Consider the following 27206-nt stretch of genomic DNA (forward strand, 5'->3'; position numbering starts at 1 on the left):
ATTTGAGTGTTCCATCGTCATTAGGAGGCTCTAAACGTTACAATTAACTATCATTTTTGCGTCGGATTCGATAATCTAAACTCACAGGAGAACGACCATAAGGTGCCCGAGGCAGCAACAGACCCTTGGAGACAAGTCGGCTGGAGGCCGATGTATTGAATCTCGACGCAATTTGAGTGTTCCATCGCCAATAGGAGGCCCTGAACGTTACAATTAACTATCATTTTTGCGTCGGATTCGAAAATCTAGACTTACAAGAGAACGACCATTGGGTGCCCGAGGCAGCATTAGCCCCTTGGAGACAAGTCGGCTGGAGGACGATGTATTGAATCTCGACGCGATTTGAGTGTCCCATCGTCATTACAAGGCCCTAAACGTTACAATTAACTATCATTTTTGCGTCGGATTCAATAATCTAAACTCACAGGTGAACGACCATAAGGTGCCCGAGGCAGCAACAGACCCTTGGAGACAAGTCGGCTGGAGGCCGATGTATTGAATCTCGACGCAATTTGAGTGTTCCATCGTCATTAGGAGGCCCTAAACGTTACAATTAACTATCATTTTTGCGTCGGATTCGATAATCTAAACTCACAGGAGAACGACCATAAGGTGCCCGAGGCAGCAACAGACCCTTGGAGACAAGACGGCTGGAGGCCGATGTATTGATTCTTGACGCAATTTGAGTGTTCCATCGTCATTAGGAGGCCCTGAACGTTAAAATTAACTATCATTTTTGCGTCGGATTCGAAAATCTAGACTCACTGGAGAACGACCATAAGGTGTCCGAGGCAGCAATAGACCCTTGGAGACAAGTCGGCTGGAAACCGATGTATTGATTCTTGACGCAATTTGAGTGTTCCTTCATCATTAGGAGGCCCTCAACGTTACAATTAACAATCATTTTAACGTCGGATTCGAAAATCTACTCACAGGAGAAGTTCATACGGTGCTCGAGAGAGCAATATACCCCTTGGAGACAAATCGACTGGAGGCCGATGTGTTGAATATCGACGCAATTTGAGTGTTCTATCGTCATTAGGTCCCCCTGAACGTTATAATTAACAATCATTTTAGCGTCGGATTCGAAAATCTACTCACAGGAGCAGTTCATACGGTGCTCGAGACAGCAATATACCCCTTGGAGACAAATCGACTGGAGGCCGATGTATTGAATATCGACGCAATCTAAGTGTTCCATCGTCATTAGGTCGCCCTGAACGTTATAATGAACTATCATTTTTGCGTCGGATTCGAAAATCTAGACTTACAAGCGAACGACCATAAGGTGCCCGAGGCAGCAATAGACCCTTGGAGACAAGTCGGCTGGAGGACGATGTATTGGATCGCGACGCAATTTGAGTGTTCCATCGTCATTACAAGGCCCTAAACGTTACAATTAACTATCATATTTGCGTTGGATTCGATTATCTAAACTCACAGGAGAACGACCATAAGGTGCCCGAGGCAGCAATAGACCCTTGGAGACAAGTCGGCTGGAAACCGATGTATTGATTCTTGACGCCATTTGAGTGTTCCATCGTCATTAGGCGGCCCTGAACGTTACAATTAACTATCATTTTTGCGTCGGATTCGAAACCCTAAACTCACAGGAGAACGACCATAAGGTGCCCGAGGCAGCAATAGACCCTTGGAGACAAGTCGGCTGGAGGTCGATGTATTGAATCTCGACGCAATTTGAGTCTTCCATCGTCATTAGGAGGCCCTAAACGTTACAATTAACAATCATTTTAGCGTCGGATTCGAAAATCTACTCACAGGAGAAGTTCATACCGTGCTCGAGACAGCAATATACCCCTTGGACACAAATCGACTGGAGGCCGATGTATTGAATATCGACGCAATTTGTGTGTTCCATCGTCATTAGGAGGCCCTAAACGTTATACTTAACTATCATTTTTGCGTCGGATTCGATAATCTAAACTCACAGGAGAACGACCATAAGGTGCCCGAGGCAGCAACAGACCCTTGGAGACAAGTCGGCTGGAGGCCGATGTATTGAATCTCGACGCAATTTGGGTGTTCCATCGCCAATCGGAGGCCCTAAACGTTACAATTAACTATCATTTTTGCGTCAGATTCGATAATCTAAACTCACAGGAGAACGACCATAAGGTGCCCGAGGCAGCAACAGACCCTTGGAGACAAGTCGGCTGGAGGCCGATGTATTGAATCTCGACGGAATTTGAGTATTCCATCGTCATTACAAGGCCCTGAACGTTACAATTAACTATCATTTTAGCGTCGGATTCGAAAATCTACTCACAGGAGAAGTTCATACGGTGCTCGAGACAGCAATGTACCCCTTGGAGACAAATCGACTGGAGGCCGATGTATTGAATATCGACGCAATTTGAGTGTTCCATCGTCATTAGGAGGCCCTAAACGTTACAATTAACTATCATTTTTGCGTCGGATTCGATAATCTAAACTCACAGGAGAACGACCATAAGGTGCCCGAGGCAGCAACAGACCCTTGGAGACAAGTCGGCTGGAGGCCGATGTATTGAATCTCGACGCAATTTGAGTGTTCCATCGCCAACAGGAGGCCCTGAACGTTACAATTAACTATCATTTCTGCGTCGGATTCGAAAATCTAGACTTACAAGAGAACGACCATAAGGTGCCCGAGGCAGCATTAGACCCTTGGAGACAAGTCGGCTGGAGGCCGATGTATTGAATCTCGACGCAATTTGAGTGTTCCATCGTCATTAGGAGGCCCTAAACGTTACAATTAACTATCATTTTTGCGTCGGATTCGATAATCTAAACTCACAGGAGAACGACCATAAGGTGCCCGAGGCAGCAACAGACCCTTGGAGACAAGTCGGCTGGAGGCCGATGTATTGAATCTCGACGCAATTTGAGTGTTCCATCGTCATTACAAGGCCCTGAACGTTACAATTAAATATCATTTTAGCGTCGGATTCGAAAATCTACTCACAGGAGAAGTTCATACGGTGCTCGAGACAGCAATATACCCCTTGGAGACAAATCGACTGGAGGCCGATGTATTGAATATCGACGCAATTTGAGTGTTCCATCGTCATTAGGTCGCCCTGAACGTTACAATTAACTATCATTTTTGCGTCGGATTCGAAAATCTAAACTCACAGGAGAACGACCATAAGGTGCCCGAGGCAGCAACAGACCCTTGGAGACAAGTCGGCTGGAGGCCGATGTATTGAATCTCGACGCAATTTGAGTGTTCCATCGTCATTACAAGGCCCTGAACGTTACAATTAAATATCATTTTTGCGTCGGATTCGATAATCTAAACTCACAGGAGAACGACCATAAGGTGCCCGAGGCAGCAACAGACCCTTGGAGACAAGTCGGCTGGAGGCCGATGTATTGAATCTCGACGCAATTTGAGTGTTCCATCGCCAATCGGAGGCCCTCAACGTTACAAATAACTATCATTTTTGCGTCGGATTCGAAAATCTAGACTTACAAGAGAACGACCATAAGGTGCCCGAGGCAGCATTAGACCCTTGGAGACAAGTCGGCTGGAGGACGATGTATTGAATCTCGACGCAATTTGAGTGTTCCATCGTCATTAGGAGGCCCTGAACGTTACAATTAACTATCATTTTAGCGTCGGATTCGAAAATCTACTCACAGGAGAAGTTCATAAGGTGCTCGAGACAGCAATATACCCCTTGGAGACAAATCGACTGGAGGCCGATGTATTGAATATCGACGCAATTTGAGTGTTCCATCGTCATTAGGAGGCCCTAAACGTTACAATTAACTATCATTTTTGCGTCGGATTCGATAATCTAAACTCACAGGAGAACGACCATAAGGTGCCCGAGGCAGCAACAGACCCTTGGAGACAAGTCGGCTGGAGGCCGATGTATTGAATCTCGACGCAATTTGAGTGTTCCATCGTCATTACAAGGCCCTGAACGTTACAATTAACTATCATTTTTGCGTCGGATTCGAAAATCTAGACTTACAAGAGAACGACCATAAGGTGCCCGAGGCAGCATTAGACCCTTGGAGACAAGTCGGCTGGAGGACGATGTATTGAATCTCGACGCAATTTGAGTCTCCCATCGTCATTGCAAGGCCCTAAACGTTACAATTAACTTTCATTTTTGCGTCGGATTCGATAATCTAAACTCACAGGAGAACGACCATAAGGTGCCCGAGGCAGCAACAGACCCTTGGAGACAAGTCGGCTGGAGGCCGATGTATTGAATCTCGACGCAATTTGAGTGTTCCATCGTCATTAGGACGCCCTAAACGTTACAATTAACTAACATTTTTGCGTCGGATTCGATAATCTTAACTCACAGGAGAACGACCATAAGGTGCCCGAGGCAGCAACAGACCCTTGGAGACAAGTCGGCTGGAGGCCGATGTATTGATTCTTGACTCAATTTGAGTGTTCCATCATCATTAGGAGGCCCTGAACGTTACAATTAACAATCATTTTAGCGTCGGATTCGAAAATCTACTCACAGGAGAAGTTCATAAGGTACTCGAGACAGCAATTTACCACTTGGAGACAAATCGACTGGAGGCCGATGTGTTGAATATCGACGCAATTTGAGTGTTCCATCGTCATTAGGTCCCCCTGAACGTTATAATTAACAATCATTTTAGCGTCGGATTCGAAAATCTACTCACAGGAGAAGTTCATACGGTGCTCGAGACAGCAATATACCCCTTGGAGACAAATCGACTGGAGGCCGATGTATTGAATATCGACGCAATGTAAGTGTTCCATCGTCATTAGGTCGCCCTGAACGTTATAATGAACTATCATTTTTGTGTCGGATTCGAAAATCTAGACTTACAAGCGAAAGACCATAAGGTGCCCGAGGCAGCAATAGACCCTTGGAGACAAGTCGGCTGGAAATCCAAGTATTGATTCTTGACGCAATTTGAGTCTTCTATCGTCATTAGGAGGCGCTGAACGTTACAATTCACTATCATTTTTGCGTCGGATTCGAAAATCTAGACTCACAGGAGACGGACCACATGGAGCCCGAGGCAGCAATATCCCCTTGGAGACTAGTCGGCTGGAGGCCGATGTATTGAATCTCGACGCAATTTGAGAGTTCCATCGTCATTAGGAGGCCCTAAACGTTACAATTAACTATCATTTTTGCGTCGGATTCGATAATCTAAACTCGCAGGAAAAGGACCATAAGGTGCCCGAGGCAGCAACAGACCCTTGGAGACAAGTCGGCTGGAGGCCGATGTATTGAATCTCGACGCAATTTGAGTGTTCCATCGTCATTACAAGGCCCTGAACGTTACAATTAAATATCATTTTAGCGTCGGATTCGAAAATCTACTCACAGGAGAAGTTCATACGGTGCTCGAGACAGCAATATACCCCTTGGAGACAAATCGACTGGAGGCCGATGTATTGAATATCGACGCAATTTGAGTGTTCCATCGTCATTAGGTCGCCCTGAACGTTACAATTAACTATCATTTTTGCGTCGGATTCGAAAATCTAAACTCACAGGAGAACGACCATAAGGTGCCCGAGGCAGCAATAGACCCTTGGAGACAAGTCGGCTGGAGGTCGATGTATTGAATCTCGACGCAATAAGAGTCTTCTATCGTCATTAGGAGGCCCTGAACGTTACAATTAACTATCATTTTAGCGTCGGATTCGAAAATCTACTCACAGGAGAATTTCATAAGGTGCTCGAGACAGCAATATACCCTTTGGAGACAAATCGACTGGAGGCCGATGTATTGAATATCGACGCAATTTGAGTGTTCCATCGTCATTAGGAGGCCCTAAACGTTACAATTAACTATCATTTTTCCGTCGGATTCGATAATCTAAACTCACAGGAGAACGACCATAAGGTGCCCGAGGCAGCAACAGACCCTTGGAGACAAGTCGGCTGGAGGCCGATGTATTGAATCTCGACGCAATTTGTGTGTTCCATCGTCATTACAAGGCCCTGAACGTTACAATTAACTATCATTTTTGCGTCGGATTCGAAAATCTAGACTTACAAGAGAACGACCATAAGGTGCCCGAGGCAGCATTAGACCCTTGGAGACAAGTCGGCTGGAGGACGATGTATTGAATCTCGACGCAATTTGAGTGTCCCATCGTCATTACAAGGCCCTAAACGTTACAATTAACTATCATTTTTGCGTCGGATTCGATAATCTAAACTCACAGGAGAACGACCATAAGGTGCCCGAGGCAGCAACAGACCCTTGGAGACAAGTCGGCTGGAGGCCGATGTATTGAATCTCGACGCAATTTGAGTGTTCCATCGTCATTAGGAGGCCCTAAACGTTACAATTAACTAACATTTTTGCGTCGGATTCGATAATCTAAACTCACAGGAGAACGACCATAAGGTGCCCGAGGCAGCAACAGACCCTTGGAGACAAGTCGGCTGGAGGCCGATGTATTGATTCTTGACGCAATTTGAGTGTTCCATCGTCATTAGGAGGCCCTGAACGTTACAATTAACTATCATTTTTGCGTCGGATTCGAAAATCTAGACTCACAGGAGAACGACCATAAGGTGTCCGAGGCAGCAATAGACCCTTGGAGACGCGTCGGCTGGAAACCGATGTATTGATTCTTGACGCAATTTGAGTGTTCCATCATCATTAGGAGGCCCTGAACGTTACAATTAACAATCATTTTAGCGTTGGATTCGAAAATCTACTCACAGGAGAAGTTCATACGGTGCTCGGGACAGCAATATACCCCTTGGAGACAAATCGACTGGAGGCCGATGTGTTGAATATCGACGCAATTTGAGTGTTCCATCGTCATTAGGTCGCCCTGAACGTTATAATTAACAATCATTTTAGCGTCGGATTCGAAAATCTACTCACAGGAGAAGTTCATACGGTGCTCGAGACAGCAATATACCCCTTTGAGACAAATCGACTGGAGGCCGATGTATTGAATATCGACGCAATTTAAGTGTTCCATCGTCATTAGGTCGCCCTGAACGTTATAATGAACTATCATTTTTGCGTCGGATTCGAAAATCTAGCAACTCACAGGAGACGGACCACATGGAGCCCGAGGCAGCAGTATCCCCTTGGAGACTAGTCGGCTGGAGGCCGATGTATTGAATCTCGACGCAATTTGAGTGTTCCATCGTCATTAGGAGGCCCTGAACGTTACAATTAACTATCATTTTTGCGTCGGATTCGATAATCTAAACTCGCAGGAGAAGGACCATAAGGTGCCCGAGGCAGCAACAGACCCTTGGAGACAAGTCGGCTGGAGGCCGATGTATTGAATCTCGACGCAATTTGAGTGTTCCATCGTCATTACAAGGCCCTGAACGTTACAAGTAAATATCATTTTAGCGTCGGATTCGAAAATCTACTCACAGGAGAAGTTCATACGGTGCTCGAGACAGCAATATACCCCTTGGAGACAAATCGACTGGAGGATGATGTATTGAATCTCGACACAATTTGAGAGTTCTGTCGTCATCAGGAGGCGCTGAACGCTACTACTCACTATCATTTTTGCGTCGGATTCGAAAATCTAGACTCACAGGAGAAGGATCATATGGTGCCCGAGACAGCAATATCCCTTTGGAGACAAGTCCGCTGGAGGCCGATGTATTGAATCTCGACGAAATTTGAGTGTTCCATCGGCAGTAGGAGGCCCTGAACGTTACAGTTAACTATCATTTTAGCGTCGGATTCGAAAATCTAGACTCACAGCAGACGGACCATTTGGTGCCCGAGGCAGCAATATCCCCTTGGAGACAAATCGGCTGGAGGACGATGTATTGTATCTCGACGCAATTTGAGTCTTCTATCGTCATTAGGAGGCCCTGAACGTTACAATTAACTATCATTTTTGCGTCGGATTCGATAATCTAAACTCACAGGAGAACGACCATAAGGTGCCCGAGACAGCAATATAACCTTGGAGACAAGTCGGCTGGAGGCCGATGTATTGAATCTCGACGCAATTTGAGTATTCCATCGGCATTAGGAGGCCCTGAACGTTACAGTTAACTATCATTTTAGCGTCGGATTCGAAAATCTACACACAGGAGAAGTTCATACGGTGCTCGAGACAGCAATGTACCCCATGGAGACAAATCGATTGGAGGCCGATGTATTGAATATCGACGCAATTTGAGTGTTCCATCGTCATTAGGTCGCCCTGAACGTTACAATTAACTATCATTTTTGCGTCGGATTCGAAAATCTAGATTTACAAGAGAACGACCATAAGGTGCCCGAGGCAGCAATAGACCCTTGGAGACAAATCGGCTGGAGGTCGATGTATTGACTCTCGACGCAATTTGAGTGTTCCATCGTCTTTAGGAGTCCCTGAACGTTACAATTAACTGTCGTTTATGCGTCGGATTCGAAAACTAGACTCACAGGAGAACGACCATAAGGTGCCGGAGGCAGCAATAGACCCTTGGAGACAAGTCGGCTGGAAACCGATGTATTGATTCTTGACGCAATTTGAGTGTTCCATCGTCATTAGAAGGCCCTGAACGTTACAATTAACTATCATTTTTGCGTCGGATTCGAAAATCTAAACTCACAGGAGAACGACCATAAGGTGCCCGAGGCAGCAATAGACCCTTGGAGACAAGTCGGCTGGAGGTCGATGTATTGAATCTCGACGCAATTTGAGTCTTCTATCGTCATTAGGAGGCCCTGAACGTTACAATTAACAATCATTTTAGCGTCGGATTCGAAAATCTACTCACAGGAGAAGTTCATACCGTGCTCGAGACAGCAATATACCCCTTGGACACAAATCGGCTGGAGGCCGATGTATTGAATATCGACGCAATTTGTGTGTTCCATCGTCATTAGGAGGCCCTAAACGTTATAGTTAACTATCATTTTTGCGTCGGATTCGATAATCTAAACTCACAGGAGTACGACCATAAGGTGCCTGAGGCAGCAGCAGACCCTTGGAGACAAGTCGGCTGGAGGCCGATGTATTGAATCTCGACGCAATTTGAGTGTTCCATCGCCAATCGGAGGCTCTGAACGTTACAATTAACTATCATTTTTACGTCGGATTCGAAAATCTAGACTTACAAGAGAACGACCATAAGGTGCCCGAGGCAGCATTAGACCCTTGGAGACAAGTCGGCTGGAGGACGATGTATTGAATCTCGACGCAATTTGAGTGTCCCATCGTCATTACAAGGCCCTAAACGTTACAATTAACTATCATTTTTGCGTCGGATTCGATAATCTAAACTCACAGGAGAACGACAATAAGGTGCCCGAGGCAGCAACAGACCCTTGGAGACAAGTCGGCTGGAGGCCGATGTATTGAATCTCGACGCAATTTGAGTGTTCCATCGTCATTACAAGGCCCTGAACGTTACAATTAACTATCATTTTAGCGTCGGATTCGAAAATCTACTCACAGGAGAAGTTCATACGGTGCTCGAGACAGCAATATACCCCTTGGAGACAAATCGACTGGAGGCCGATGTATTGAAAATCGACGCAATTTGAGTGTTCCATCGTCATTAGGAGGCCCTAAACGTTACAATTAACTATCATTTTTGCGTCGGATTCGATAATCTAAACTCACAGGAGAACGACCATAAGGTGCCCGAGGCAGCAACAGACCCTTGGAGACAAGTCGGCTGGAGGCCGATGTATTGAATCTCGACGCAATTTGAGTGTTCCATCGCCAATAGGAGGCCCTGAACGTTACAATTAACTATCATTTTTGCGTCGGATTCGAAAATCTAGACTTACAAGAGAACGACCATAAGGTGCCCGAGGCAGCATTAGACCCTTGGAGACAAGTCGGCTGGAGGACGATGTATTGAATCTCGACGCAATTTGAGTGTCCCATCGTCATTACAAGGCCCTAAACGTTACAATTAACTATCATTTTTGCGTCGGATTCGATAATCTAAACTCACAGGAGAACGACCATAAGGTGCAAGAGGCAGCAACAGACCCTTGGAGACAAGTCGGCTAAAGGCCGATGTATTGAATCACGACGCAATTTGAGTGTTCCATCGTCATTAGGAGGCCCTAAACGTTACAATTAACTATCATTTTTGCGTCGGATTCGATAATCTAAACTCACAATAGAACGACCATAAGGTGCCCGAGGCAGCAACAGACCCTTGGAGACAAGTCGGCTTGAGGCCGATGTATTGATTCTAGACGCAATTTGAGTGTTCCATCGTCATTAGGAGGCCCTGAACGTTACAATTAACTATCATTTTTGCGTCGGATTCGAAAATCTAGACTCACAGAAGAACGACCATAAGGTGTCCGAGGCAGCAATAGACCCTTGGAGACAAGTCGGCTGGAAACCGATGTATTGATTCTTGACGCAATTTGAGTGTTCCATCATCATTAGGAGGCCCTGAACGTTACAATTAACAATCATTTTAGCGTCGGATTCGAAAATCTACTCACAGGAGAAGTTCATACGTTGCTCGGGACAGCAATATACCCCTTGGAGACAAATCGACTGCAGGCCGATGTGTTGAATATCGACGCAATTTGAGTGTTCCATCGTCATTAGGTCGCCCTGAACGTTATAATTAACAATCATTTTAGCGTCGGATTCGAAAATCTACTCACAGGAGAAGTTCATACGGTGCTCGAGACAGCAATATACCCCTTGGAGACAAATCGACTGGAGGCCGATGTATTGAATATCGACGCAATTTGAGAGTTCTATCGTCATTAGAAGGCCCTGAAAGTTACAATTAACTATCATTTTTGCGTCGGATTCGATAATCTAAACTCACAGGAGAACAACCATAAGGTGCCCGAGGCAGCAATAGACCCTTGGAGACAAGTCGGCTGGAGGTCGATGTATTGAATCTCGACGCAATTTGAGTCTTCTATCGTCATTAGGAGGCCCTGAAAGTTACAATTAACTATCATTTTTGCGTCGGATTCGATAATCTAAACTCACAGGAGAACAACCATAAGGTGCCCGAGGCAGCAATAGACCCTTGGAGACAAGTCGGCTGGAGGACGATGTATTGAATCTCGACGCAATTTGAGTGTTCCATCGTCATTAGAAGGCCCTGAACGTTACAATTAACTATCATTTTAGCGTCGGATTCGAAAATCTACTCACAGAGAAGTTCATACGGTGCTCGAGACAGCAATATACCCGTTGGAGACAAATCGACTGGAGGCCGATGTATTGAATATCGACGCAATTTGAGTGTTCCATCGTCATTAGGAGGCCTTAACGTTACAATTAACTATCATTTTGCGTCGGATTCGATAATCTAAACTCACAGGAGAACGACCATAATGTGCCCGAGGCAGCAACAGACCCTTGGAGACAAGTCGGCTGGAGGACGATGTATTGAATCTCGACGCAATTTGAGTGTTCCATCGTCATTAGCAGGCCCTGAACGTTACAGTTAACTATAATTTTTGCGTCGGATTCGAAAATCTAGACTTACAAGAGAACGACCATAAGGTGCCCGAGGCAGCATTAGACCCTTGGAGACAAGTCGGCTGGAGGACGATGTATTGGATCGCGACGCAATTTGAGTGTTCCATCGTCATTAGGAGGCCCTGAATGTTACAAATTACTATCAGTTTTTCGTCGGATTCGAAAATCTAGACTCACAGCAGACGGACCATTTGGTGCCCGAGGCAGCAATATCCCCTTGGAGTCAAATCGGCTGGAGGACGATGTATTGAATCTCGACGCAATTTGAGTCTTCTATCGTCATTTGGAGGCCCTGAACGTTACAATTAACTATCATTTTTGCGTCGGATTAGATAATCTAAACTCACAGGAGAACGACCATAAGGTGTCCGAGACAGCAATATCCCCTTGGAGACAAGTCGGCTGGAGGCCGATGTATTGAATCTCGACGCAATTTGAGAGTTCTATCGTCATCAGGAGTTGCTGAACGTTACTGTTCACTATCATTTTTGCGTCGGATTCGAAAATCTAGACTCACAGGAAAAGGATCATATGGTGCCCGAGACAGCAATATCCCCTTGGAGACAAGTCCCCTGTAGGCCGATGTATTGAATCTCGACGCAATTTGAGTCTTCCATCGTCATTAGAAGGTCCTGAACGTTACAATTAACTATCATTTTAGCGTCGGATTCGAAAATCTACTGACAGGAGAAGTTCATACGGTGCTCGAGACAGCAATATACCCCTTGGACACAAATCGACTGGAGGCCGATGTATTGAATATCGACGCAATTTGTGTGTTCCATCGTCATTAGGAAGCCCTAAACGTAATAATTAACTATCATTTTTGCGTCGGATTCGATAATCTAAACTCACAGGAGAACGACCATAAGGTGCCCGTGGCAGCAACAGACCCTTGGAGACAAGTCGGCTGGAGGCCGATGTATTGAATCTCGACGCAATTTGAGTGTTCCATCGCCAATAGGAGGCCCTGAACGTTACAATTCACTATCATTTTTGCGGCGGATTCGAAAATCTAGACTCACAGGAGAAGGATCATATTGTGCCCGAGACAGCAATATCCCCATGGAGACAAGTCGGCTGGAGGACGATGTATTGAATCTCGACGCAATTTGAGTGTTCCATCGTCTTTAGCAGTCCCTGAAAGTTACAATTAACTATCATTTATGCGTCGGATTCGATAATCTAAACTCACAGGAGAACGACCATAAGGTGCCCGAGGCAGCAATAGACCGTCGGAGACAAGTCGGCTGGAAACCCATGTATTGATTCTTGACGCAATTTGAGTGTTCCATCGTCATTAGGAGGCCCTGAACGTTCCAATTAACAATCATTTTAGCGTCGGATTCGAAAATCTACTCACAGGAGAAGTTCATACGGTGCTCGAGACAGCAATATACCCCCTGGAGACAAATCGACTGGAGGACAATGTATTGACTCTCGACGCAATTTCAGTCTCCTATTGTCATTAGGAGGCGCTGAACGTTACAATTCACTATCATTTTTGCGTCGGATTCGAAAATCTAGACTCACAGGAGAAGGATCATATTGTGCCCGAGACAGCAATATCCCCATGGAGACAAGTCGGCTGGAGGACGATGTATTGAATCTCGACGCAATTTGAGAGTTCCATCGTCATTAGCAGGCCCTGAACGTTACAATTAACTATCATTTTTGCGTCGGATTCGAAAATCTAGACTTACAAGAGAACGACCACAAGGTGCCGAGGCAGCATTAGACCCTTGGAGACAAGTCGGCTGGAGGCCGATGTATTGAATCTCGACGCAATTTGAGTGTTCCATCGTCATTAGGAGGCCCTAAACGTTACAATTAACTATCATTTTTGCGTAAGATTCGATCATCTAAACTCACAGGAGAACGACCATAAGGTGCCCGAGGCAGCAATAGACCCTTGGAGACAAGTCGGCTGGAGACCTGATGTATTGAATGTCGACGCAATTTGAGTGTTCCATCGTCATTAGGAGGCCTTAACGTTACAATTAACTATCATTTTGCGTCGGATTCGATAATCTAAACTCACAGGAGAACGACCATAAGGTGCCCGAGGCAGCAACAGACCCTTGGAGACAAGTCGGCTGGAGGACGATGTATTGAATCTCGACGCAATTTGAGTGTTCCATCGTCATTGGCAGGCCCTGAACGTTACAGTTAACTATAATTTTTGCGTCAGATTCGAAAATCTAGACTTACAAGAGAACGACCATAAGGTGCCCGAGGCAGCATTAGACCCTTGGAGACAAGTCGGCTGGAGGACGATGTATTGGATCGCGACGCAATTTGAGTGTTCCATCGTCATTAGGAGGCCCTGAATGTTACAAATTACTATCAGTTTTTCGTCGGATTCGAAAATCTAGACTCACAGCAGACGGACCATTTGGTGCCCGAGGCAGCAATATCCCCTTGGAGACAAATCGGCTGGAGGACGATGTATTGAATCTCGACGCAATTTGAGTCTTCTATCGTCATTTGGAGGCCCTGAACGTTACAATTAACTATCATTTTTGCGTCGGATTAGATAATCTAAACTCACAGGAGAACGACCATAAGGTGTCCGAGACAGCAATATCCCCTTGGAGACAAGTCGGCTGGAGGCCCGTTGTATTGAATCTCGACGCAATTTGAGAGTTCTATCGTCATCAGGAGGCGCTGAACGTTACTGTTCACTATCATTTTTGCGTCGGATTCGAAAATCTAGACTCACAGGAAAAGGATCATATGGTGCCCGAGACAGCAATATCCCCTTGGAGACAAGTCCGCTGTAGGCCGATGTATTGAATCTAGACGCAATTTGAGTCTTCCATCGTCATTAGAAGGTCCTGAACGTTACAATTAACTATCATTTTAGCGTCGGATTCGAAAATCTACTGACAGGAGAAGTTCATACGGTGCTCGAGACAGCAATATACCCCTTGGACACAAATCGACTGGAGGCCGATGTATTGAATATCGACGCAATTTGTGTGTTCCATCGTCATTAGGAAGCCCTAAACGTAATAATTAACTATCATTTTTGTGTCGGATTCGATAATCTAAACTCACAGGAGAACGACCATAAGGTGCCCGTGGCAGCAACAGACCCTTGGAGACAAGTCGGCTGGAGGCCGATGTATTGAATCTCGACGCAATTTGAGTGTTCCATCGCCAATAGGAGGCCCTGAACGTTACAATTCACTATCATTTTTGCGGCGGATTCGAAAATCTAGACTCACAGGAGAAGGATCATATTGTGCCCGAGACAGCAATATCCCCATGGAGACAAGTCGGCTGGAGGACGATGTATTGAATCTCGACGCAATTTGAGAGTTCCATCGTCATTAGCAGTCCCTGAAAGTTACAATTAACTATCATTTATGCGTCGGATTCGATAATCTAAACTCACAGGAGAACGACCATAAGGTGCCCGAGGCAGCAATAGACCGTTGGAGACAAGTCGGCTGGAAACCGATGTATTGATTCTTGACGCAATTTGAGTGTTCCATCGTCATTAGGAGGCCCTGAACGTTCCAATTAACAATCATTTTAGCGTCGGATTCGAAAATCTACTCACAGGAGAAGTTCATACGGTGCTCGAGACAGCAATATACCCCCTGGAGACAAATCGACTGGAGGACAATGTATTGACTCTCGACGCAATTTCAGTCTCCTATTGTCATTAGGAGGCGCTGAACGTTACAATTCACTATCATTTTTGCGTCGGATTCGAAAATCTAGGCTCACAGGAGAAGGATCATATTGTGACCGAGACAGCAATATACCCCTTGGAGACAAATCGACTGGAGGACGATGTATTGAATCTCGACGCAATTTCAGTCTCCTATTGTCATTAGGAGGCGCTGAACGTTACAATTCACTATCATTTTTGCGTCGGATTCGAAAATCTAGACTCACAGGAGAAGGATCAAATTGTGCCCGAGACAGCAATATCCCCATGGAGACAAGTCGGCTGGAGGACGATGTATTAAATCTCGACGCAATTTGAGAGTTCCATCGTCATTAGCAGGCCCTGAACGTTACAATTAACTATCATTTTTGCGTCGGATCCGAAAATCTAGACTTACAAGAGAACGACCACAAGGTGCCGAGGCAGCATTAGACCCTTGGAGACAAGTCGGCTGGAGGCCGATGTATTGAATCTCGACGCAATTTGAGTGTTCCATCGTCATTAGGAGGCCCTAAACGTTACAATTAACTATCATTTTTGCGTAAGATTCGATAATCTAAACTCACAGGAGAACGACCATAAGGTGCCCGAGGCAGCAATAGACCCTTGGAGACAAGTCGGCTGTAGACCTGATGTATTGAATGTCGACGCAATTTGAGTGTTCCATCGTCATTAGGAGGCCTTAACGTTACAATTAACTATCATTTTGCGTCGGATTCGATAATCTAAACTCACAGGAGAACGACCATAAGGTGCCCGAGGCAGCAACAGACCCTTAGAGACAAGTCGGCTGGAGGACGATGTATTGAATCTCGACGCAATTTGAGTGTTCCATCGTCATTGGCAGGCCCTGAACGTTACAGTTAACTATAATTTTTGCGTCGGATTCGAAAATCTAGACTTACAAGAGAACGACCATAAGGTGCCCGAGGCAGCATTAGACCCTTGGAGACAAGTCGGCTGGAGGACGATGTATTGGATCGCGACGCAATTTGAGTGTTCCATCGTCATTAGGAGGCCCTGAATGTTACAAATTACTATCAGTTTTTCGTCGGATTCGAAAATCTAGACTCACAGCAGACGGACCATTTGGTGCCCGAGGCAGCAATATCCCCTTGGAGACAAATCGGCTGGAGGACGATGTATTGAATCTCGACGCAATTTGAGTCTTCTATCGTCATTTGGAGGCCCTGAACGTTACAATTAACTATCATTTTTGCGTCGGATTAGATAATCTAAACTCACAGGAGAACGACCATAAGGTGTCCCAGACAGCAATATCCCCTTGGAGACAAGTCGGCTGGAGGCCGATGTATTGAATCTCGCCGCAATTTGAGAGTTCTATCGTCATCAGGAGGCGCTGAACGTTACTGTTCACTATCATTTTTGCGTCGGATTCGAAAATCTAGACTCACAGAAAAAGGATCATATGGTGCCCGAGACAGCAATATCCCCTTGGAGACAAGTCCGCTGTAGGCCGATGTATTGAATCTCGACGCAATTTGAGTCTTCCATCGTCATTAGAAGGTCCTGAACGTTACAATTAACTATCATTTTAGCGTCGGATTCGAAAATCTACTGACAGGAGAAGTTCATACGGTGCTCGAGACAGCAATATACCACTTGGACACAAATCGACTGGAGGCCGATGTATTGAATATCGACGCAATTTGTGTGTTCCATCGTCATTAGGAAGCCCTAAACGTAATAATTAACTATCATTTTTGCGTCGGATTCGATAATCTAAACTCACAGGAGAACGACCATAAGGTGCCCGTGGCAGCAACAGACCCTTGGAGACAAGTCGGCTGGAGGCCGATGTATTGAATCTCGACGCAATTTGAGTGTTCCATCGCCAATAGGAGGCCCTGAACGTTACAATTCACTATCATTTTTGCGGCGGATTCGAAAATCTAGACTCACAGGAGAAGGATCATATTGTGCCCGAGACAGCAATATCCCCATGGAGACAAGTCGGCTGGAGGACGATGTATTGAATCTCGACGCAATTTGAGTGTTCCATCGTCTTTAGCAGTCCCTGAAAGTTACAATTAACTATCATTTATGCGTCGGATTCGATAATCTAAACTCACAGGAGAACGACCATAAGGTGCCCGAGGCAGCAATAGACCGTTGGAGACAAGTCGGCTGGAAACCGATGTATTGATTCTTGACGCAATTTGAGTGTTCCATCGTCATTAGGAGGCCCTGAACGTTCCAATTAACAATCATTTTAGCGTCGGATTCGAAAATCTACTCACAGGAGAAGTTCATACGGTGCTCGAGACAGCAATATACCCCCTGGAGACAAATCGACTGGAGGACAATGTATTGACTCTCGACGCAATTTCAGTCTCCTATTGTCATTAGGAGGCGCTGAACGTTACAATTCACTATCATTTTTGCGTCGGATTCGAAAATCTAGGCTCACAGGACAAGGATCATATTGTGACCGAGACAGCAATATACCCCTTGGAGACAAATCGACTGGAGGACGATGTATTGAATCTCGACGCAATTTCAGTCTCCTATTGTCATTAGGAGGCGCTGAACGTTACAATTCACTATCATTTTTGCGTCGGATTCGAAAATCTAGACTCACAGGAGAAGGATCATATTGTGCCCGAGACAGCAATATCCCCTTGGAGACAAGTCGGCTGGAGGACGATGTATTGAATCTCGACGCAATTTGAGAGTTCCATCGTCATTAGCAGGCCCTGAACGTTACAATTAACTATCATTTTTGCGTCGGATTCGAAAATCTAGACTTACAAGAGAACGACCAGAAGGTGCCGAGGCAGCATTAGACCCTTGGAGACAAATCGGCTGGAGGCCGATGTATTGAATCTCGACGCAATTTGAGTGTTCCATCGTCATTAGGAGGCCCTAAACGTTACAATTAACTATCATTTTTGCGTAAGATTCGATAATCTAAACTCACAGGAGAACGACCATAGGGTGCCCGAGGCAGCAATAGACCCTTGGAGACAAGTCGGCTGGAGACCTGATGTATTGAATCTCGACGCAATTTGAGTGTTCCATCGTCATTACAAGGCCCTGAACGTTTCATTTAACTATCATTTTAGCGTCGGATTCGAAAATCTACTCACAGGAGAAGTTTATACGGTGCTCGAGACAGCAATATACCCCTTGGAGACAAATCGACTGGAGGTCGATGTATTGAATATCGACGCAATTTGAGTGTTCCATCGTCATTAGGAGGCCCTAAACGTTACAATTAACTATCATTTTTGCGTCGGATTCGATAATCTAAACTCACAGGAGAACGACCATAAGGTGCCCGAGGCAGCAATAGACGCTTGGAGACAAGTTGGCTGGATGTCGATGTATTGACTCTCGACGCAATTTGAGTGTTCCATCGTCTTTAATAGTCCCTGAACGTTACAATTAACTATCATTTATGCGTCGGATTCGAAAATATAGACTCACAGGAGAACGCCTATAAGGTGCCCGAGGCAGCAATAGACCCTTGGAGACAAGCCGGCTGGAAACCGATGTATTGATTCTTGACGCAATTTGTGTGTTCCATCGTCATTAGGAGGCCCTGAATGTTACAATTAATTATCATTTTTGCGTCGGATTCGAAAATCTAGACTCACAGGAGAACGACCATAAGGTGTCCGAGGCAGCAACAGACCCTTGGAGACAAGTCGGCTGGAGGTCGATGTATTGAATCTCGACGCAATTTGAGTGTTCCATCGCCAATAGGAGGCCCTGAACGTTACAAGTAACTATCAGTTTTTCGTCGGATTCGAAAATCTAGACTCACAGCAGACGGAACATTTGGTGCCCGAGGTAGCAATGTCCCCTTGGAGACAAATCGGTTGGAGGACGATGTATTGAATCTCGACGCAATTTGAGTCTTCTATCGTCATTAGGAGGCGCTGAACGTTACAATTCACTATCATTTTTGCGTCGGATTCGAAAATCTAGACTCACAGGAGAAGGATCATATTGTGCCCGAGACAGCAATATCCCCATGGAGACAAGTCGGCTGGAGGACGATGTATTGAATCTCGACGCAATTTGAGTGTTCCATCGTCTTTAGCAGTCCCTGAAAGTTACAATTAACTATCATTTATGCGTCGGATTCGATAATCTAAACTCACAGGAGAACGACAATAAGGTGCCCGAGGCAGCAATAGACCGTTGGAGACAAGTCGGCTGGAAACCGATGTATTGATTCTTGACGCAATTTGAGTGTTCCATCGTCATTAGGAGGCCCTGAACGTTCCAATTAACAATCATTTTAGCGTCGGATTCGAAAATCTACTCACAGGAGAAGTTCATACAGTGCTCGAGACAGCAATATACCCCTTGGAAACAAATTGACTGGAGGACGATGTATTGAATCTCGACGCAATTTCAGTCTCCTATTGTCATTAGGAGGCGCTGAACGTTACAATTCACTATCATTTTTGCGTCGGATTCGAAAATCTAGGCTCACAGGAGAAGGATCATATTGTGCCCGAGACAGCAATATCCCCATGGAGACAAGTCGGCTGGAGGACGATGTATTGAATCTCGACGCAATTTGAGAGTTCCATCGTCATTAGCAGGCCCTGAACGTTACAATTAACTATCATTTTTGCGTCGGATTCGAAAATCTAGACTTACAAGGGAACGACCACAAGGTGCCGAGGCAGCATTAGACCCTTGGATACAAGTCGGCTGGAGGACGATGTATTGAATCTCGACGCAATTTGAGTGTCCCATCGTCATTACAAGGCCCTAAACGTTACAATTAACTATTATTTTTGCGTCGGATTCGATAATCTAAACTCACATGAGAACGACCATAAGGTGGCCGAGGCAGCAACAGACCCTTGGAGACAAGTCGGCTGGAGGCCGATGAATTGAATCTCCAAGCATTTTGAGTGTTCCATCGTCATTAGGAGGCCCTAAACGTTACAATTAACTATCATATTTGCGTAGGATTCGATAATCTAAACTCACAGGAGAACGACCATAAGGTGCCCGAGGCAGCAACAGACCCTTGGAGACAAGTCGGCTGGAGACCTGATGTATTGAATCTCGACGCAATTTGAGTGTTCCATCGCCAATAGGAGGCCCTGAACGTTACAATTAACTATCATTTTAGCGTCGGATTCGAAAATCTACTCACAGGAGAAGTTCATACGGTGCTCGAGACAGCAATATACCCCTTGGAGACAAATCGACTGGAGGACGATGTATTGAATCTCGACGCAATTTCAGTCTCCTATTGTCATTAGGAGGCGCTGAACGTTACAATTTACTATCATTTTTGCGTCGGATTCGAAAATCTAGACTCACAGGAGAAGGATCATATTGTGCCCGAGACAGCAATATCCCCTAGGAGACAAGTCGGCTGGAGGCCGATGTATTGAATCTCGACGCAATTTCAGTCTCCTATTGTCATTAGGAGGCGCTGAACGTTACAATTCACTATCATTTTTGCGTCGGATTCGAAAATCTTGACTCACAGGAGAAGGATCATATTGTGCCCGAGACAGCAATATCCCCTAGGAGACAAGTCTGCTGGAGGCCGATGTATTGAATCTCGACGCAATTTGAGTGTTCCATCGTCATTAGGAGGCCCTGAACGTTACAATTAACTATCAGTTTCGCGTCGGACTCGAAAATCTAGACTCACAGGAGACGGACCACATGGAGCCCGAGGCAGCAATATCCCCATGGAGACAAGTCGGCTGGAGGCCGATGTATTGAATCTCGACGCAATTTGAGTGTCCCATCGTCATTAGGAGGCCCTAAACGTTACAATTAACTATCATTTTTGCGTCGGATTCGATAATCTAAACTCACAGGAGAACGACCATAAGGTGCCCGAGGCAGCAACATACCCTTGGAGACAAGTCGGCTGGAGGTCGATGTATTGAATCTCGACGCAATTTGAGTGTTCCATCGCCAATAGGAGGCCCTGAACGTTACAAGTAACTATCAGTTTTTCGTCGGATTCGAAAATCTAGACTCACAGCAGACGGACCATTTGGTGCCCGAGGCAGCAATGTCCCCTTGGAGACAAATCGGTTGGAGGACGATGTATTGAATCTCGACGCAATTTGAGTCTTCTATCGTCATTAGGAGGCGCTGAACGTTACAATTCACTATCATTTTTGCGTCGGATTTGAAAATCTAGACTCACAGGAGAAGGATCATATTGTGCCCGAGACAGCAATATCCCCATGGAGACAAGTCGGCTGGAGGACGATGTATTGAATCTCGACGCAATTTGAGTGTTCCATCGTATTTAGCAGTCCCTGAAAGTTACAATTAACTATCATTTATGCGTCGGATTCGATAATCTAAACTCACAGGAGAACGACAATAAGGTGCCCGAGGCAGCAATAGACCGTTGGAGACAAGTCGGCTGGAAACCGATGTATTGATTCTTGACGCAATTTGAGTGTTCCATCGTCATTAGGAGGCCCTGAACGTTCCAATTAACAATCATTTTAGCGTCGGATTCGAAAATCTACTCACAGGAGAAGTTCATACGGTGCTCGAGACAGCATTATACCCCTTGGAAACAAATTGACTGGAGGACGATGTATTGAATCTCGACGCAATTCAGTCTCCTATTGTCATTAGGAGGCGCTGAACGTTACAATTCACTATCATTTTTGCGTCGGATTCGAAAATCTAGGCTCACAGGAGAAGGATCATATTGTGCCCGAGACAGCAATATCCCCATGGAGACAAGTCGGCTGGTGGACGATGTATTGAATCTCGACGCAATTTGAGAGTTCCATCGTCATTAGCAGGCCCTGAACGTTACAATTAACTATCATTTTTGCGTCGGATTCGAAAATCTAGACTTACAAGGGAACGACCACAAGGTGCCGAGGCATCATTAGACCCTTGGATACAAGTCGGCTGGAGGACGATGTATTGAATCTCTACGCAATTTGAGTGTCCCATCGTCATTACAATGCCCTAAACGTTACAATTAACTATTATTTTTGCGTCGGATTCGATAATCTAAACTCACATGAGAACGACCATAAGGTGGCCGAGGCAGCAACAGACCCTTGGAGACAAGTCGGCTGGAGGCCGATGAATTGAATCTCCAAGCATTTTGAGTGTTCCATCGTCATTAGGAGGCCCTAAACGTTACAATTAACTATCATTTTTGCGTAGGATTCGATAATCTAAACTCACAGGAGAACGACCATAAGGTGCCCGAGGCAGCAACAGACCCTTGGAGACAAGTCGGCTGGAGACCTGATGTATTGAATCTCGACGCAATTTGAGTGTTCCATCGCCAATAGGAGGCCCTGAACGTTACAATTAACTATCATTTTAGCGTCGGATTCGAAAATCTACTCACAGGAGAAGTTCATACGGTGCTCGAGACAGCAATATACCCCTTGGAGACAAATCGACTGGAGGACGATGTATTGAATCTCGACGCAATTTCAGTCTCCTATTGTCATTAGGAGGCGCTGAACGTTACAATTTACTATCATTTTTGCGTCGGATTCGAAAATCTAGACTCACAGGAGAACGACCATATTGTGCCCGAGACAGCAATATCCCCTAGGAGACAAGTCGGCTGGAGGCCGATGTATTGAATCTCGACGCAATTTCAGTCTCCTATTGTCATTAGGAGGCGCTGAACGTTACAATTCACTATCATTTTTGCGTCGGATTCGAAAATCTTGACTCACAGGAGAAGGATCATATTGTGCCCGAGACAGCAATATCCCCTAGGAGACAAGTCTGCTGGAGGCCGATGTATTGAATCTCGACGCAATTTGAGTGTTCCATCGTCATTAGAAGGCCCTGAACGTTACAATTAACTATCAGTTTCGCGTCGGACTCGAAAATCTAGACTCACAGGAGACGGACCACATGGAGCCCGAGGCAGCAATATCCCCTTGGAGACAAGTCGGCTGGAGGCCGATGTATTGAATCTCGACGCAATTTGAGTGTCCCATCGTCATTAGGAGGCCCTAAACGTTACAATTAACTATCATTTTTGCGTCGGATTCGATAATCTAAACTCACAGGAGAACGACCATAAGGTGCCCGAGGCAGCAACATACCCTTGGAGACAAGCCGGCTGGAGGCCGATGTATTGAATCTCGACTTAATTTGAGTGTTCCATCGTCATTAGGAGGCCCTAAACGCTACAATTAACTATCATTTTTGCGTCGGATTCGATAATCTAAACTCACAGGAGAACGACCATAAGGTGCCCGAGGCAGCAACAGACCCTTGGAGACAAGTCGGCTGGAGGCCGATGTATTGAATCTCGACGCAATTTGATTGTTCCATCGACTTTAGAAGGCCCTGAACGTTACAATTCACTATCATTTTTGCGTCGGATTCGAAAATCTAGACTCACAGGAGAACGACCATAAGGTGTCCGAGGCAGCAATAGACCATTGGAGACAAGTCGGCAGGAGGCCGATGTATTGAATCTCGACGCAATTTGAGTGTTCCATCGGCATTAGGAGGCCATGAACGTTACATTTAACTATCATTTTATCGTCGGATTCGAAAATCTACTAACAGGTGAAGGATCATATGGTGCACGAGACTGCAATATCCCCTTGGATACAAGTCGACTGGAGGTCGATGTATTGACTCTCGACGCAATTTGAGTGTTCCATCGTCTTTAGGAATCCCTGAACGTTACAATTAACTATCATTTATGCGTCGGATTCGAAAATCTACTCACAGGAGAACGACCATAAGGTGCCCGAGGCAGCAATAGACCCTTGGAGACAAGTCGGCTGGAAAACGATGTATTGAATCTCGACGCAATTTGAGAGTTCCATCGTCATTAGGAGGCCCTGAAAGTTACAATTAACTATCATTTTTGCGTCGGATTCGAAAATCTAGACTTACAAGAGAACGACCATAAAGTGCCCGAGGCAGCATTAGACCCTTGGAGACAAGTCGGATGGCGGACGATGTATTGGATCGCGACGCAATTTGAGTGTTCCATCGTCATTAGGAGGCCCTGAATGTTACAATTAACTATCAGTTTTTCGTCGGATTCGAAAATCTAGACTCACAGCTGACGGACCATTTGGTGCCCGAGACAGCAATATCCCCTTGGAGACAAATCGGCTGGAGGACGATGTATTGAATCTCGACGCAATTTGAGTCTTCTATCGTCATTAGGAGGCGCTGAACGTTACAATTCACTATCATTTTTGCGTCAGATTCGAAAATCTAAACTCACAGGACAACGACCATAAGGTGCCCGAGGCAGCAACAGACCCTTCGAGACAAGTCGGCTGGAGGCCGATGTATTGATTCTCGACGCAATTCGAGTGTTCCATCGTCATTACAAGGCCCTGAACGTTACAATTAACTATCATTTTAGCTTCGGATTCGAAAATCTACTCACAGGAGAATTTCATACGGTGCTCGAGACAGCAATATACCCCTTGCAGACAAATCGACTGGAGGCCGATGTATTGAATATCGACGCAATTTGAGTGTTCCATAGACTTTAGAAGGCCCTGAACGTTACAATTCACTATCATTTTTGCGTCGGAATCGAAAATCTAGACTCACAGGAGAACGACCATAAGGTGTCCGAGGCAGCAATAGACCATTGGAGACAAGTCGGCAGGAGGCCGATGTATTGAATCTCGACGCAATTTGAGTGTTCCATCGGCATTAGGAGGCCATGAACGTTACATTTAACTATCATTTTATCGTCGGATTCGAAAATCTACTAACAGGTGAAGGATCATATGGTGCACGAGACTGCAATATCCCCTTGGATACAAGTCGACTGGAGGTCGATGTATTGACTCTCGACGCAATTTGAGTGTTCCATCGTCTTTAGGAATCCCTGAACGTTACAATTAACTATCATTTATGCGTCGGATTCGAAAATCTACTCACAGGAGAACGACCATAAGGTGCCCGAGGCAGCAATAGACCCTTGGAGACAAGTCGGCTGGAAAACGATGTATTGAATCTCGACGCAATTTGAGAGTTCCATCGTCATTAGGAGGCCCTGAAAGTTACAATTAACTATCATTTTTGCGTCGGATTCGAAAATCTAGACTTACAAGAGAGCGACCATAAAGTGCCCGAGGCAGCATTAGACCCTTGGAGACAAGTCGGATGGCGGACGATGTATTGGATCGCGACGCAATTTGAGTGTTCCATCGTCATTAGGAGGCCCTGAATGTTACAATTAACTATCAGTTTTTCGTCGGATTCGAGAATCTAGACTCACAGCAGACGGACCATTTGGTGCCCGAGACAGCAATATCCCCTTGGAGACAAATCGGCTGGAGGACGATGTATTGAATCTCGACGCAATTTGAGTCTTCTATCGTCATTAGGAGGCGCTGAACGTTACAATTCACTATCATTTTTGCGTCAGATTCGTAAATCTAAACTCACAGGACAACGACCATAAGGTGCCCGAGGCAGCAACAGACCCTTCGAGACAAGTCGGCTGGAGGCCGATGTATTGATTCTCGACGCAATTCGAGTGTTCCATCGTCATTACAAGGCCCTGAACGTTACAATTAACTATCATTTTAGCTTCGGATTCGAAAATCTACTCACAGGAGAATTTCATACGGTGCTCGAGACAGCAATATACCCCTTGCAGACAAATCGACTGGAGGCCGATGTATTGAATATCGACGCAATTTGAGTATTCCATCGTCATTAGGTCGCCCTGAACGTTATAATGAACTATCAGTTTTGCGTCCGATTCGAAAATTTAGACTTACAAGTGAACGACCATAAGGTGCCCGAGGCAGCATTTGACCCTTGGAGACAAGTCGGCTGGAGGACGATGTATTGAATCTCGACGCAATTTGAGTGTTCCATCGTCATTACAAGGCCCTGAACGTTACAATTAACTATCATTTTTGCGTCGGATTCGAAAATCTAGACTCAAAGGCTAACGACCATAAGGTGCCCGAGGCAGCAATAGACCCTTGGGGACAAGTCGGCTGGAGGTCGATGTATTGAATGTCGACGCAATTTGAGTGTTTTATCTCCAATAGGAGGCCCTGAACGTTACAATTAAGTATGAGTTTTGCGTCGGATTCGAAAACGTAGAATCACCGGAGACGGACCATGTGGTGCCCGAGGCAGCGATATCCCCTTGGAGACAAGTCGGCTGGAGGCCGATGTATTGGATCTCGACGCAATTTGAGAGTTCCATCGTCATTAGGAGGAGCTGAACGTTACAATTAACTATCAGTTTCCCGTCGGATTCGAAAATCTAGACTCACAGGAGACGGACCACATGGAGCCCGAGGCAGCAATATCCCCTTGGAGACAAGTCGGCTGGAGTCCGATGTACTGAATCTCGTCGCAATTTGAGTGTTCCATCGTCATTAGGAGGCCCTGAACGTTACAATTAACTATCAGTTTCGCGTCGGATTCGAAAATCTAAACTCACAGGAGACGGACCACATGGAGCCCGAGGCAGCAATATCCCCTTGGAGACAAGTCGGCTGGAGGTTGATGTATTGAATCTCGACTCAATTTGAGTAATCCATCGTCATTAGGTGGCCCTGCACGTTATAATTAACAATCAGTTTTGCGTCGGGTTCGAAAATCTAGACTCACAGCAGAACGATCACAAGGTGCCCGTGGCAGCTATTGACCCTTGGAGACAAGTCGGTTGTAGGACGATGTATTGGATCGCGACGCAAAATGAGTGTTCCATCGTCATTAGGAGGCCCTGAATGTTACAATTAACTATCAGTTTTTCGTCGGATTCGAAAATCTAAACTCACTGGAGACGGACCAATAAGGTGCCCGATGCAGCAATATCCCCTTGGAGACCAGTGCGCTGGAGGACGATGTATTGAATCGCGACGCAATTTGAGTGCTCCATCGTCATTTGGAGGCCCTGAACGTTGCAATTAACTTTCAGTTTCGCGTCGGATTCAAAAATCCAGAATCTCAGGAGACGGACCATTTGGTGCCCGAGGCAGCAATATCCCCTTGGAGACAAATCAGCTGGAGGACGATGTATTGAATCTCGACGCAATTTGAGAGTTCTATCGTCATCAGGAAGCGCTGAACGTTACTATTCACCATCATTTTTGCGTCGGATTCGATAATCTAAAC

The sequence above is a fragment of the Schistocerca serialis genome, unplaced genomic scaffold (assembly GCF_023864345.2).
Source record: "Schistocerca serialis cubense isolate TAMUIC-IGC-003099 unplaced genomic scaffold, iqSchSeri2.2 HiC_scaffold_1393, whole genome shotgun sequence".
NCBI lineage: Eukaryota > Metazoa > Arthropoda > Insecta > Orthoptera > Acrididae > Schistocerca > Schistocerca serialis.